This window comes from Podarcis liolepis (assembly GCF_965112155.1).
Source record: "Podarcis liolepis genome assembly, chromosome: 9".
NCBI lineage: Eukaryota > Metazoa > Chordata > Lepidosauria > Squamata > Lacertidae > Podarcis > Podarcis liolepis.
The window spans coordinates 19857310-19873903 of NC_139564.1; positions in this window are offsets into that span (position 1 = coordinate 19857310).

The window sequence follows — 16594 nt, forward strand, 5'->3', positions numbered from 1 at the left end:
ACTAGGATGTGGGGAAGCAGTGAATCCCTACTCAGTCATGAAGCTTACTGAAGCTCAGCTTGAGTCAGATTCTTAGCTTAACCCACCACACAGGTTTCTTGTGATGATAGGGTGAGGTGCTGGGACCATGTACACCCCCTGAGCTCACTGGAGGAAAAGTGTTATATAATGTAAAAATTAAAGTAAGTAATGTGAAACCTGTCTGAGACCCTGGAGAGCCAAACAGTAGTGGTCCTATCCATTGAATCTCAATCCATTTACCTAAAAAATTTATTCATAATTAAATGCTGAGTTCATACGGAGCAGAGATCAGAATCCTTCCAAGTTCTTGTCTTCTTCCAGAAAGCCCATCTTTTCATTTTCTTATTTTTCCTCCCATGGCCTTGCTTAATTATTCATGTCTGAAATCAGAGGACATGTCCAATTTATATAAACTCTCTGTGAACAAAACTCCAGTTTCTATGGAGCAGCACCTCTGTCGTTCTCCACTATCTTTGTTTCACGTGAAAGTCTTTAGTTGCCTAAACCAGTACATCTCCACTTGTCTGATTAAATACCACTCCTATCAGAAATGAGGCAATTGGATGTCACAGTTGATATCCAACTAGCTTTTAATGTCAAAGGGAAAAAAATGAGGGCATTAACAGGATAAGCTGTGAAGACTGTTTCAGGCATGAGAAAGGGAGGCTCCAGCTTTTGAGAGACAATAGCATTCCATATGTCATTCAATATGGGCGTTCTAGTACCTTCTCAGAAATGGAAGTGGTTGTGTAGAATGATGTTCCTCAGTAATCTCTTAATCCTTATGCAACTTTCCTACAGCAGTCCCTCCTCAGACTCCATTGGTTCTTTGTATCCTCTCCCCAAAGACTAAGAGTGGAATCCATCTATGTTTATTCAAAAGTAAGCCCTATTACATTTAATGGGCCTTACTCCCAGGAAAGTAGGGTGAGAATTGCATCCTGCAATTAAGTAATTACAAAGTTAGGATTGTGAAATAGTGCTTAACTATTAGTTGGACATAGTAGGGGAATAGTAGCAAAATTAACGCCCATTTTAACACAGCTAGTTCTAGCTTTAAGGGGGTCTCATGTCAAGGTGACTTCTGGTGGGGTCTCTCCTATGTTGGTGGGCTCTCTTGGTGGGTTTATCTGGTGGCAGGAGTGGTGGGTAGTCAAAGTGTGTTTTGGTGAGCAACAGGTGGCCTCCACTGAAAAGATGTGAGAGCCACCACTTAATATCCTACAATGCTCCCAACATAGCATTCATCTAGGGCAGCGGTTCTCAACCTGTGGGTCCCCAGATGTTGTTGGACTACAACTCCCATCATCCCTGAGCTCTGACCTTGCTAGCTAGGGATGATGGGAGTTGTAGTCCAGCAACATCTGGGGACCCACAGATTGAGAACTGCTGATCTAGGGCATCTAGCTCTGGAGGATGCTATTTTAATTTTTCAGAACTGATGATCTTTGTTGGAAATTGCAGCTCTCAAACCCAGCTACTTGGTATTCATTGCTTAGTTTTTCTCTGGCCCCACCCATGACTAGTATATCACACGCACACCCCTCAAAGGGAGTGCAGCACCCCAGCTACAAAAAAGGTTTCCCATCCCTGAACTCTCCAATCATCAAGAAATCCCAGTGATCTACACTGCCAAAAGCGTTGATGGTGAGTGCAGGATGCCTTTAGATCCCCCCACACACCTTATGATTCTATCCCACAATGCCCTTGTGAGCATTTCAGGTGATCACCTGAAGGCAGTGAATTTCCAGCTTCAGGGCAATAAAATAAAATAAACAATGTTACTAATCATGGAGAAATTCAATCAGCCCAAAGCTTCATAAAAAGAAATAATCAATAGCGGAGTCTCTCAAGGCCAATGTTGTTGGTTGCTCTTTAAGCACCACCTAGCCTTGCAGCTTTGCATTCTTGAATCTTCCCGTAAACCAAACTCACAAAGCCTTTGTAACTTCTACACAGCTGCCAACAAATAGCTGGCCCAGGTATTTTAAATGGTGGATCCAATTAGAGAAGAAGCCGACCTCACCTTGATCCCCTGGGTATCATTAGCCGAGTTTTGATTTAATGGCATCAATAGCATTAATATCTCCTTTTCGTCTCCCTTCCAAAGCAGAGAAACATAAAAACATGTAGTCAGCAATTGCCTTGACCAAGCTTTTTGTTTAGACATAATATTTTATGTTATGTGTGTGTGTGTGTGTGTGTGTTTAAAAAAACAACTTCCCTATTTAATGAAAGGTGCTAGCACAAGCAGATAAAGGGGGTGGTTCAAAAGATATATTGCTAATAACATATGACGACTTCAGATCTCTTTTTTTAATAAGTGCTTTACTTCTTGTTGAAGCTCCAGTCTGCACATATCTCCATGCAAGGACATGGTCCAAGATCTGCTGTGTGGATGGTGACATGTGCTTTACTTCTATGGAGGTCACTGCAATTTAATGTGTGGTATAGATGGCTTCTGTTATATAAGCGAGGGACTGTAGCTCAGTATTAGAGCGCAGTACCTCCTAAGGTTATAGACGATCCCATTCTTGGCATCTCTGTTTCAAAAAGTATCACATAGAATCATAGAGTTGGAAGGGAGTGTGGGGGTCATCTAGTCCAACCCACAGCAATGCAGGAATTTTTGGCCCAATGTGGGACGTGAACCCACAACCCTGAGATTAAGAGTCTCATGCTCTATTGACTGAGCTATCCTATGTAGCAGTGCAGATCTAAACCACAGCCTAAGACCTTTGAGAGCTGCTGCCAGTCAAAGCAGACAAGTTTTTTTGTTAAGCAGACCAAAGTAAAAGGCAGCTGCTTGTTTCTTGAACCAGAAACAATCCATTTTACTCCATTATTATTTAGGTATTTATTTATATATAGGCATTTATTCACCAACACAATACTACTCCCCTTCTGATTAGATCAGTTTTGAATCTTGACCCAATGAAGCTAAATTCATCTCTTTAGTGGTTTCAATAATACAGTAGCTGGTGACAACTGGGAACTTGTGAATGTTGTTTCTCATGCAAGCTATTCTCTGATGTGGTTCCTCAATGGGTGGCATAGTTGAGTCTAATTTAACTATGCCAGCTGCTGACTCTGAAGCAAAGGGCATGGTCCTTTGCCATGTGGGTGCAGCAACCAAGCACAGCAAGATCTCAACAGGGCATAACAGACCCCCAACCTTGGCATATATGCATGGGTACTCCATGTATGAAATATATGGAAGTGATGTATGGAAGTGAGAGCTGGACCATACAGAAGGCTGATTGCCGAAGAATTGATGCTTTTGAATTATGGTGCTGGAGGAGACTCTTGAGAGTCCCATGGACTGCAAGAAGAGCAATCCTATCCATTCTGAAGGAAATCAGCCCTGAATGCTCACTGGAAGGACAGATTCTGAAGCTGAGGCTCCAATACTTTGGCCACCTCATGAGAAGAGAAGACTCCCTGGAAAAGACCTTGATGTTGGGAAAGATTGAGGGCGCAAGGAGAAGGGAACGACAGAGGATGAGATGGTTGGATAGTGTTCTCGAAGCTATGAATATGAGTTTGACCAAACTGTGGGAGGCAGTGGAAGACATGAGTGCCTGGCGTGCTCTGGTCCATGGGGTCACAAAGAGTCAGACATGACTAAATGAGTAAACAACAAACAACAACAACTCCATGTACAGACTGTTAGAGGAAATGGCAGGTCTGTATACAAACCTCCCATATTTCCCTGTTTATTGTCCCTATTCCCCCTGCATTTTCTGGCTCTCTATGAGTTGAAGAATGAAGTTCTGGGCTTCTTCTACTCATGAAGTACTGCATAATCAGGGTTTGAAATCATGTGGGTAGGAGTCCCGCTCATTTAGAACCACCTTCCAACATAAGTTCTACAGCATAATCAGGGTTTGAAATCATGTGGGTAGGAGTCCCGCTCATTTAGAACCACCTTCCAACTAACAGAGAGATTTAAAAAAAAGGGGAAATTATGCAGCAGAGGAGGCTTGACTCACACCCACTCTTATCACATCACTCTTAAGACAACTTAGTAGTTAACTGGTCTTCTCCATCTGACACCCACCCTGTGATTCCCATATCTACTGAGCACGCATATTAGCCAGAAAATGTAAAAAATCCAGCCAAGATCTGCACATTCCCCAAAGCTTGTTGAAAATTATACATAATGAAGACAGAATGTACAAAGCTCAGTTGATATATGTACATTCCCCAAGATTATGTACATTGACTGGAAGATGTGCACAATTTCCAATTCATGGAAGGATTCACCAAGCACACTGGTGAATGTGTACAATGCCCATTTGTTGTACACATTAGCTATTCAACTAACATTCCAAATGTATACACACAGTGTGTACACACACACACACACATTTACAGATCAGGTCAAATAGCCTTGTGAGATAAAATTCTGGGCTCTACACAAATAGAAAATGCACGAACACCTTAATGTAGGAACACCACATAGACATGCATACCCTCACTACAATGCTTTCATTTCTAGAAATATTTAGATCAGAAAAAAGCATAAATATTAATATTTTTTCTTTGAATTTGATTAATTTCTGGTTGCATTTTTTGGAGAGGGAAGCACAACATTTTACATAAAATGCAAATCACAATGACATGTCCTCACCTTTTCTGCTAGGTGATATTAGCAACATCAGAGAGAGAGAGAGAAATTGCAACACTGAATCCAATTTCTGCTTTATTTTATTGCAAATGTCTTTTCCTATGGTTCTCAGCAATATCCTGTCTTAGTCATGGCTATCACAGACTCCACAATACTGTTAAGTTATTAATGGATACTGCGACTTATGTTGCATTCATATTTGTAGCAGCTCAAGCATTTCACATGCATTCATGATTTAATTTTCTCTCAAATATCCCTTTAAGGTAATGAAGCCTCTCATTCTGAACAAAGTGGAAAATGAAGGCATGAATGTTTCAGTGGCTTCTCCTGTATCACTTACACCCTCATTGGCAGCAGAAGAAAAAGGACCCAGGACCTTGCTTTCTTCTTCTTGCTTCTTCCTCAATTAAAACACCAAAAACTTTTAGAAGTCTTCATTTTAATTGGATCAGTCATGGATTCCTAGCTCCCAGCACATGTATCTGTTACAAACGTCACAGTAATAATGCTGTTTCAAGAAGATCTTTCTCTCTTTATTAACATCAGATTTCAAATGAACATGATCAACACAGTCTATTGAATAGACTCTATTCAATACCTAAGAGTAAGAAGCAAAGGCCCAACTCATACCATAGTCTGCTATGCTAACTGCTGAGCAACAATTTGCATCTGGATAACACCCTGATGCAGGCGCTAATCCGATGTTGGTTGGACAACAATTCCTATCATCCCTAGCCATTGAGTATGCTGGCTATGACTGATAGGAGTTGATGTCCAACGGGAAGGCCATCAGTTAAGTCACCCTGCTCAAATTTCATGGATAATAATAATAATAATAATAATAATAATAATAATAATAATAATAATTTATTATTTGTACCCCACCCATCTGGCTAGGTTTCCCCAGCCACTCTGGGCGGCTTCCATAGAAACCAAAAAAACACTAAAATACCACACATTAAAAGCTTCCCTGAACAGGGCTGCCTTCAGATGTCTTCTGAATGTCAGGTAGTTGTTTGTCGCTTTGACATCTGGTGGGAGGGTGTTCCACAGGGCGGGTGCCACTACTGAGAAGGCCCTCTGCCTGGTTCCCTGTAGCTTTGCTTCTCGCAATGAGGGAACCGCCAGAAGGCCCTCAGCGCTGGACCTCAGCATCCAGGCAGAACGATGGGGGTGGAGACGCTCCTTCAGGTATACTGGTTTAAGGCCGTTTAGGGCTTTAAAGATCAACACCAGCACTTTGAATTGTGCTCGGAAACGGATTACCCATGTCCACTTGGTTACTTCTTACGCCAGTGCCAGGACTGTCATAGAGTCCTAAGAAAGGAATCAGTGAGCTAGATAACTAGTGATTGATGCTTCCACATGTAACTAGTGCAGTGTGAAGCCCAGGCAAGGTGGGCCAATTTTATGGCAGTTACATCAGTAATGTATCAATTAGGCCCAGGAGCCAATTTACACTGTAACTGGGGCTCAGCTATGCTCGTCAATTTTATTGTTATAGCTGCATTATAAATATGTGGCACCAGATGGTGCAGTAGAGCTGCAATCCATCGCCAATGGGATTTTCCATTAAGAGCTTTTATAACGTGTTTTTCTGTAACTTTTTTATGTGTATAGATCCAGCTGGGTCAACCTATTCCTGCTTTCCCATGATTGGCTTCCACAGTTTGTGGACTCAGTTATTTCTTGTTGAACCACAATGTCCCACTGCCTTATTGCACCAACCCAGTGCAAACAGTTGTTGAATTACAACTCCCTTCTTCCCAAGAGTATTGGCTATGCTGGATGGGGCTCATGGGAGCTGGTATCTAAAGCTCCTAGAGGGCACCAGATTGAGGAAGGTTGATATTTTCATATTCTTTTCCCCCATGTTCAACCAAAATCTTTCAACATTAGCATTCCTCTCACCATTTTCTTTTCATTTCCTGAGTTCACTTTCATGCGGGGCCTTTGCCAGTTCTCTCGGCTCAAGAAGCATCTCTAAGAGTCTTGGTTCTTTTCACCTGGCTTGAGCAATGGAATCAGCCTGTCGTTTTGTCATGAGAAACAGGCTAAGGATGGGGCTGGACTAAGTTTGGGAATCCACTTCCACCTAGAAAAATCAATATTTTTATTTCTCCTCCTCCTCGCTGAATTCCTAAAATCAAAGGTGTCAAAGAAATTAAATAAACACAAAAGCTTTATCTCAGATACTTGCATCAGCTTCCAAAATAAAATAGATAAAGGAATCTCTAATGATAACACTTGGCAGCACCTTAGAATTTTATACTGTTTGTCAAAGGACTAAATAAACATGTTCACTGCGCATTCTTTTGAGGCATAAAAGCAAAACTCATTTTCTAGGAAGGAAACAGGTAAAAAATAATTGGGCACCACCTGGAAAATGACTATGATTTAGATCAGGATATAGTATACAATAGGTGCCATAAAAATAAAAGATAATGATAGGGGCAGGATTCAAGAACTGTCAGTGTTGTCTTTTCTGCTACCAAATCACGGTCATGCTGGTGCTGTACCAAAAACTTCTCCCCAATTTCTTTTAAGTTTTTCTTCCTTTGCAAAGTAGGCTTCTGTTTATTGCCTCATTTGCAGAATGCTTAAGAATTTCTTTAGAATCCAGTGGATGCAGGGAGAAGCTTACCTTTTCATTGTGAGGTTGCTTTGGGTTGTGTACATGCTTCTGTGAGCATTTCTCCAAAGCTCTGCAGGTTCTCTGGCATATAAACCTGACTTCTAAGCACTACTAATTCTCTCTAGTGATTGGGGTAGATCCGTGAGATAGATAGATGATAGATGGATAAATGGATAGATGATAGATAGATAGATAGATAGATAGATAGATAGATAGATAGAGATGATAGATGATAGATGATAGATGATAGATAGATAGATAGATAGATAGATAGATAGATAGATAGATAGAGATAGATAGATAGATAGATAGATAGATAGATAGATAGATAGATAGATAGATGATAGATGATAGATAGATGATAGATAGATAGATGAATAGATGATAGATAGATGACAGATAGATAGATGATTGTAATGAAAACATCAAACAGCACATCCAACAAGTTTTCTGGTAGGATGCAGTTAATCACTAAAACCATATATTTATTACAGTGATCAACAAAGCAGGAATCACTTCGTTGTCTTCTTCTTCTTCTTCTTCTTTTTCTTTGCAAAAGAATTGGAGCAACCTGATGCTATGCACTTTAATTCTGAGAGTCACAGTCTGTCGCACTTATCAATTGCTATTGAGATACCAGCAGGTCCAACAATGCCAGCAAAAAGGGAGAACATCTGGATGTACATGTTGGACACATTACCATTGCATGGCTTCAACCTAGAGGATGCTACCAGTATTGCTTAGCTTCAGTGAATGAAATCTTGTGAGCATTCCATCCACATAGCTCTACAACTGTCCCCTGGGGAACATCATCACGTCCTTTTTAGGTGTGGGGGCAAAGAGACAGAAGCTAGGAGCTGGCTTTTGTGTACTAGAGAGACGGGTTTAAAAAGTACCAGAAGCATTATGTAAAATTACAGACAACAACAACAACAACAACAACAACAACAACAACAACAACAAGTTCAGCCCCTGCACTGTTCAGAATGTCGTATCTCAGTCTTAAATTTGTATAGCTTTCTCTACCATTTACAGAAACTGTATGTCAGTGGCGGCAAACTTGTTTTTTTACCCTGAGGCCCATGTTCCTCAATAATAATAATAATAATAATAATAATAATAATAATAATAATAATAAATTTTATTTATATCCCGCCCTTCCCAGCCGAAGCCGGGCTCAGGGCGGCTAACAACAATAAAACAGTACAACAGTACAACACAACACAACACAACACAACACTCTAAAATCATTCATTATAAAATTAATTCAAATCAAACCAATGGCAGCCATTGGGCCAGAGCTCTGCGAAGATTGCCAAAGGAGGGAGTCAGGCTGTGCCCCACTGGGCCCTAGTCTCTTGTGACAGACAACTGTCTGGGACCACATGCAGTAGTGGGTGTGGCCACCCCACTGTCTCATACACACTCTTGCGCACGCACGCACACACGCACACACACACACACACACAAACAACATGCACAGGCAGACACAAAAACAAGCAGATGGCTTCCCTTCCTCAGCTGAGCCGTGTAGCTTATTGTACCCTTTCCATTTGTAAGATGATTGATCAAACGACTGGAAGGGGGACGATTCGCATCCCTCTCGGTGCTGTGCTCCCTCCACCCAGGCACAGTGTCTACATTATGTTTTATTTCCATTTTGACACTGCTGCCAAAATGGGCATGCCAGAAGAATTTGCTTGGGGCATGGGGTGGACCTGCCACCGAGCTGAAGTCAGGCACCCCTGCTCTATGCAAAACATGCAGCTCTAGAAATGCAGAGCTTGCCAGATACTGTCCTGACTTCCATATCTTCCCCTGGCTGCTACACAACTATTGGTACAGTTGACCTGAACATTCTCCCTGCTTCCTCTAAAGTGTGAGCACCTATGAGCAAAATGAACACAAACACTGAAAATATAATATTTATGCAAAATGCCCTCGGTTTTCCCCTTTAATTTTCCTTCCTGTGATTGCCTCTGCCTCACCTGAAAGATATTGAGGTGCTTGGAAAGCCCATCTCTCTATCGATCTTCTTGTCAAACAGGGCTTTAGTTGCTTCACTGCATTTCATGACTGTGTTTTAGAACAAGGTTTTAAATTGCAGCACTTTTCTGTTTTGTTTTGCTTTGCTTTTCTAAAAAAAATGCTATATGAAATCCAAAAAGTGGAAAAACCAGTTATTCATTAGCCTCATCTCCACCGAAAGGAAAATAAACAAGAATTCGCTTCAGTATACCGATAAACCTAAGAAATGCATAAACTGCTTTACATAACATCTCTCATAATGCTGTTGCTCAGGTTGTAGGTAAATGCTGCTTCATTCTTTTTCCTCTTTTTAAAACGTGGATTACTTTGGTCTGTCTGGTAATCTGCCAGATTAGAGGGGAATCCCACTGCTGTGAAGAAGGGATACTACAGCAATCCAGCAGTTTCAATTTCCAACACACATATTGTAGTTTCTTGTGTAAAAAAATAAATCCTGAACCAACTACCAGTCCAATTCTACCTGATCTACTGTATTCTGGACTCTGGAGGAAGATTGGCATCAGATCAAAGTGTGGACACTAAGTGGAGAAATGTACATTCCTGTTATCATCCAACTGAAGGCAAAGGACAGTGTCCACATTTGCACACACACCCCAAATCACATCCTATTTATACTTACAGTTTCTAAAAGCAAGGACATCAGAAACACTCAGGGATATCTGAGCCTGGGAGAGGGGCAACCATTCCATTGGGCTGCAGCAAGAGAGATAATGGATGCGGGACCACTCCATCCACCCAGCTAAGATCACAATCCTTAGATCTACATTTGCTATATCTGACACCTGCCTGGAGTCATCCTGGCCCTTACTAACCCCTCATTGATCACCACCTCAACTGACACCACTTATCTATGATGGAGCCCACATTTTATTTTATTTTTGCAATTTCTAAACTGAATTGATGCTTTTGAATTATGGTGCTGGATGAGACTCTTGAGAGTCCCCTGGACTGCAAGAAGATCAAACCTCTCCATTCTTAAGGAAATCAGCCCTGAGTGCTCACTGGAAGGACAGATCCTGAAGCTGAGGCTCCAATACTTTGGCCACTTCATGAGAAGAGAAGACTCCCTGGAAAAGACCCTGATGTTGGGAAAGATGGAGGGCACAAGGAGAAGGGGACACAGAGGATGAGATGGTTGGACAGTGTTCTCGAAGCTACCAGCATGAGTTTGACCAAACTGCGGGAGGCAGTGGAAGACATGAGTGCCTGGCATGCTCTGGTCCATGGGGTCATGAAAAGTCGGACACGGCTAAATGACTAAACAACACCAACAACAAGCTCTTTCTGCCATATTTGGATGTGGCAGCCATTACGTATGCCAGAGATGAGGAAACCAGCCATCCAAATATTCTTCCACTGCAGCTCTGATCAACCTCAGCCAGCATGGCCAGGGGTCAGGGATGATGTGAATTAGAGTTCAACATCCCATGGAGGGCCACAAATTGCCCATCCTTGAGCTATGCCTTTAGGAGCAACTGGTAAGAACCTCTACATTGGCCTGGATAAGATAATATGCTTCTCATTTTGGGGGTTGGGGAGTGATATTGAGTTAAGGATATATATATAATTGGAAAGTTGCATGTGCAAATAATATGTGAAAAGTTTGCACATGCATAAAACCCATAAGCAGCATTATGAATACTTTGCTTACAATCTAGATAGTGACTGTCATTTGGACATAGATACTTGGAATTTTGATGGGATGTGGGTGGCGCTGTGGGTTAAACCACAGAGCCTAGGGCTTGCTGATCAGAAGGTTGGCAGTTCAAATCCCTGCGATGGGGTGAGCTCCCATTGCTCGGTCCCTGCTCCTGCCAACCTAGCAGTTCGAAAGCACGCCAAAGTGCAAGTAGATAAATAGGTACCACTCCGGCAGAAAGGTAAACAGCATTTCTGTGTGCTGCTCTGGTTCGCCAGAAAATGACTTAGTCATGCTGGCCACATGACCCGGAAGCTGTACACCGGCTCCCTTGGCTAGTAAAGTGAGATGAGCACCGCAACCCCAGAGTCATCCGCAACTGGACCTAATGGTCAGGGGTCCCTTTACCTTTACCTTTACCTGGAATTTTATAGGCATGTATCCTGCTCAGCTACAGTGTCCCAGTATCACTCAGTGGCTCACACAGCCAACCCTGCCCATGGACCTCAGCTAACACTAACAGAACATCCCAAAATCACCTCCAGGCTGTGAACTGGCATCTTTAGAAAAGAGTACAATCTCACCCATTGTAGGCAAACTCTTCTCCACTAGATCATGTGGATTTTCCGTGACTTTAACTGCATTTGTTTTATTTAATCTACTTCAATGCTGTTTGGGGGCAGAATTTTTGGGTAGATATTCTGATATTAATCTTGAGTTCACTGACACTTTAGCTCTATGATCTGAGAAAAGAAAAGAAAATATTTTCCATTACTTTCCTAGCAAATCCTGAAAGAATTGCTCTCCATGCTTCTGCCAAACTTTGTTGCTGCTTTCATTATACTCAGTTAAAAATGCTCCTCACTGAACAGTTACCAAGGCAGTTTTCTCTTTCCTACTCTGCAAAAACTCAGCTCTGTGCTAATCTAGATGACATTTGAGAATCTCCCCTAAAACCACCTTCGGGCATACTAACCCATATACCTTCTCTATAACTGTTAACTAGTATTCCAGGCTTCTGCCTCAAGGGGAGTGGGGAGAAAGGTGCTCTATTTCCTCCTACAAAATATATTAGAACCAGACATGCCAAACATTACTAGGTGAATATATACAAAACCTCACAAGAATGAAATTCTACCTTGTATGAAACTTTGCAAATCCGAGAGCGAAATAAGACAAAACAAAGCTGGAAAGGGATGAAACCATAAAACTAAAAAGCCAGCCCCCACCCCTGTGTGTGTGTGTGTGTGTGTGTGTGTGTGTGTGTGTGTCGTGAAAAATGAAGAAATGGGTAGGAGAGTAAATTATCAAATAAATGAATAGATTAAAAAAAATATGCCCGGCATATGAAGATTAAGATGAAATTACAACATGGGACAGCCATTTGTAGAGGGAAGAGGCGAGAAGTAAGAACATCTGAATCAGGCTAGTGACCTATCTTGTCCAGCATCATGTTCTCACAGTGGCCAACCAGATGCCTATGGGAAGCAGGATCTTGCTGCAAAAGCTCTCCTCTCCTGCAGTTTCCAGGAGCTGGTATTCAGAAACATATTGGAAGTATATCATAGCCATCAGAGTTAGCAGACATTATCTGCTATTATTTCCCACCATTGATTTTGCTAAACCTCTTCTAAAGCCATCACTGTTGATGGCTATCACTGCTTCGTGTGGGAGTGAATTCCATTGTTCCTGTGCCAAGTGAAAAAGTAATTTCTTTTGTCCAACCTGAATCTTTCAATATTCATCTTCAATGGATGTCTGAAAGTGCTAGTTTTCAGAGAAAGGAAGAAAAACCTTACTCTGTCCACTTTTACACACATAAACACAGCTCTGTGACATAGGAGCTGACTCCTAGGGGCTGTGGGAGCTTTGGCACCAACAATAAAATATTTGAGGGGGGCCTGGCCTCCTTAAGTTGGTGGGCATTCCCATTCAAGTGGTGTGTGCACACTGCGACATGTGATCTGTTATGTAGGGTGGGGCTTCCCTGGGCCTCCACAATATTTTATTCAAGTTGGCACCCCTGTTCTGTGATAACCACACATATGTGATTTGGGAATATTGATGGTATTCTTTATGGGTTACCTATAGAGTGGTACCTTGGTTTAAGAACAGCTTAGTTGATGAAAAACTTGGATTAAGAATGCTGCAAATCCGGAAGCAGGTGTTTTGGTTTGTGAACTTTGTCTTGGAATAAGAACATGTTTCGCTTCCTGTTGAGTGTGTTCCATTTGTAAATTGAGTCCCCTGCTGCTATGGGAAAGGAAGCCTTGGTTTAAGAACGCTTTGGTTTAAGAACGGACTTCCGGAACAGATTAAGTTCGTAAAGCAAGGTACCACTGTAGATTGTCATGGAACAATTAGTGTTGACACATATATATTATGACTAATGAAATTACTGTGGCTGTCTGTAGCCTATTTCTTATCGATATATATTTGTGTGTGTATCTTTGAGAAAGTTTTAATTTTTTTTTCTCACTGCTTAAAGTTGATGGTCCTGCAATGTTGTTAGAAGCACTATAAAATTCAAGTTACAGTTCTTCATAACCTAATATCAAGATAAAAGAACGCCTTTTCATCCGCTCTCTCAGCAGTGCAAAGGAAAGCCAACATAGTGGCTGTTTTTAGCTCTACCAAGAGAAACACTTGGGATAAATATAGCAGGGCTTCTTTATTTTTATTTTTGCAAATTACATAAACTATACTTTTTTGTGGCATCTGGCAGAGTAATCCTTAATTTGCTCGGGGCTTGAGTTAATCTTTGAAGGTTTCTAGGCATAGGGTACCTTTCCCCAACTTGGAGTACAAATTCTATCAAAGCTGGCCAGCAAAGCCAATAGTAAAACACGATAATCTACCCCTGATCCATACCAAATATATCTATATATTTAAATCATTTTGTTCTCCTGCAAATCAAAACCACAATCATGTCCACCAACAGGTATGCGAAACTAAACACCATTTCTTGAAATCAAATATTCTTTCATCTAATATGCTACTCCAGACTTTCATGAATACTTTTTTTAAAGAAAAGATTGGGCTAAGAAAATTTTTGTACATATTCATAAGAGCCAAAAAGATACAATTTTAATAGAGTGATCAGTAACAAGGAAGGGATGTGAAACCTGGGCTCCTCTAGATCTTGTTGGACTTCTTCATACCACCACCCCTGCCCATTGGCCATGGTGGCTATGGATCATGGGAACTGGAGTCCCCATCCCTGATCTAAGGAATACTTGGCTTAAAGAAACGCCACCACCACCAAGTCCCTTAAAAATGCCCTTATAATGTGAAAGGAAGCTTGGCAGTTTCCTATCAAAACTCTGTATTTTCATGTAGTCCTGCTTACAAATTGATGTTGTATGAAGTGGTTGCTGTGGAATAACTATACATAAGACCCTACCTGTCCATGGACGGTCTTTACTGGCTCCCAGTACATTTCCGAGCACAATTCAAAGTGTTTGGTGCTGATCTTTAAAGCCCTAAATGGCTTCGGCCCAGTATACCTGAAGGAGCATCTCTACCCCCATCATTCAGCCCAGAAACTGAGGTCCTCCTCCGAGGGTCTTCTGCTGGTTCACTCACTGTGAGAAGCAAAACAACTATATGACTTTTAGAAGACATCTGAAGGCAGCCCTGTTTAGGGAAGTTTTTAATGTTTGATGTTTTATCACTTTATTATTAATAATAATAATATCATGTTGGGAGCTGCCCAGAGTGGCTGTGGAATAAATAAGAAATTATTATTCTTACTACTACTACTACTACTACTACTACTACTACTACTCTGGGTTCAAAGTGGTTACACTGGCTTTCTGTTAGGGTCATTTGGCCACCCTATGACTGTAAGCACAAACTACAAACATATTCTCAGTTTGAAGAACTTTGCCCATGCATTTTCTTCAGGAAGCACTTTCCCAGTGTTAGACTTGTGAGCACCTTAGTTTGTAACTGTTTTGGATTACAACCGTTTTGGATTACAACCATCTCAAACCCCGAAGTGCATGTCCCTTTTTTTGGATTACAACCCATTTTTTTTAATTACAACCCATTTTTTTTAGATTATAACCCCCCCTTTTTGGGGGGAGGCCCCATTGGCGAAAGCGTGCCTCGGGTTACAACCTGTTTTGGTTTAAAACTGGACCTCCGGAACGGATTATGGTTGTAAACCAATGTACCCCTGTATTATAGTCCCATGGACTTTTGTAGGCAACACAGGTCCTTCAGGGAGACCTTTCCAGTCCACAAATATATTCATTGATTATACAAAGCTAATGCTGTTTGAACAAGTTTGAAACAGAGACAAACACTTACTGGGATTTTACATCTGGCAATTTTCCATTTGATGTTTCTCACATTTCTCTGAGTTTCAGGTTATGGAAATCTGCTTGGAATGTGCCTGATCTATTTTTTAAGTAAGAGATCAGCCATGCTTGGTTTATTTAAACATGGTTGCATTTCAGGCTTTTGGTTTATTTATTTATTTAGTTGCATTTGAAGGAGATCCCCTCCCTCTGGGAACCTTCAAACGTCAGCTGATAACTGTGCTGATTATGCAAGTTCGTAGGCTAATAGCAATGCCTACTGGGGATAAATGCACTGACTTCTATCAACAGGCCCAGAGAGTTCAAGCAGATGTGGCTTGACTGCTTTGTCTGAAAATATAATTCACTTTCTGTTTGGCTTGCTTTTATTCTCCAAAGGTCACATCTCACTGGATTGCTTGTATTTGGGGATGGATACCCAGGCATATGTTGCCCATCATAAATGAAAGGCTTATACATGCATTTTTCAGTTCGTTCCCTTTTAAAGTACAGTTGAAGACGGTCCCAGAACAGCGCCTGCTCACATATATTTTGAATGTGAAGAGAAAGAAAAATCCATGCCTTTGATTTTTGAAAACTTGATGGGAGTGCATGTCTTTTGTTCTGGGGCATCCATACAAATTCAGGTAACTCAGGCCATATTCACACTGTAAATTTAAAGCACTATGGAGCCATAACCTCCCCCAAAGAATTCTGGGAGTTGTAGTTTTTTAAAGGTGCTGAGTGTTGTTAGAAGATCCCTATTCACTTCCCAGAGCTACAGTTCCTAGACTTCCCTTGAAAAAGAGGTGGATTATCAAACCAATCTGGGAACTGTAGTTCTTGGAAGGGAATAGGGCTTTCCTAACAACTCTCAAAACCCTTAACAAACTACAGTTCCCAGGATTATTTGGGGACACCATGTCTGTTTGGTATCATACTGTTTTAAATGTGAATGTAGCCTTGGAGTTGTTGTTGTTATTATTATTATTATTATTATTATTATTATTACTGAAATCAGTCTTATGAATTTGAAGTTTTTTAGAGGAAAAAGAGAGCAGGATGAAAAAATAATCAATGGGATAGAAAACATAACCTATTATTTCAAAATATAATCTTTTAAATTCGGTAAAGGGAAACCATGGTGGCTGGCTGGCTGGCTGGCTGGCTGGCTGGCTGGGTGTTCCAAAAAAAGTATTGGAAGTGCTTAATCATGTGCATATATTTTCAGGTTTCAATAAAAGTTAGCATCAGATGCATTTCAGATGGTTCAATGAGATCTACCAAAGTCCAGTCATGGCAAAATGGAGATGGAG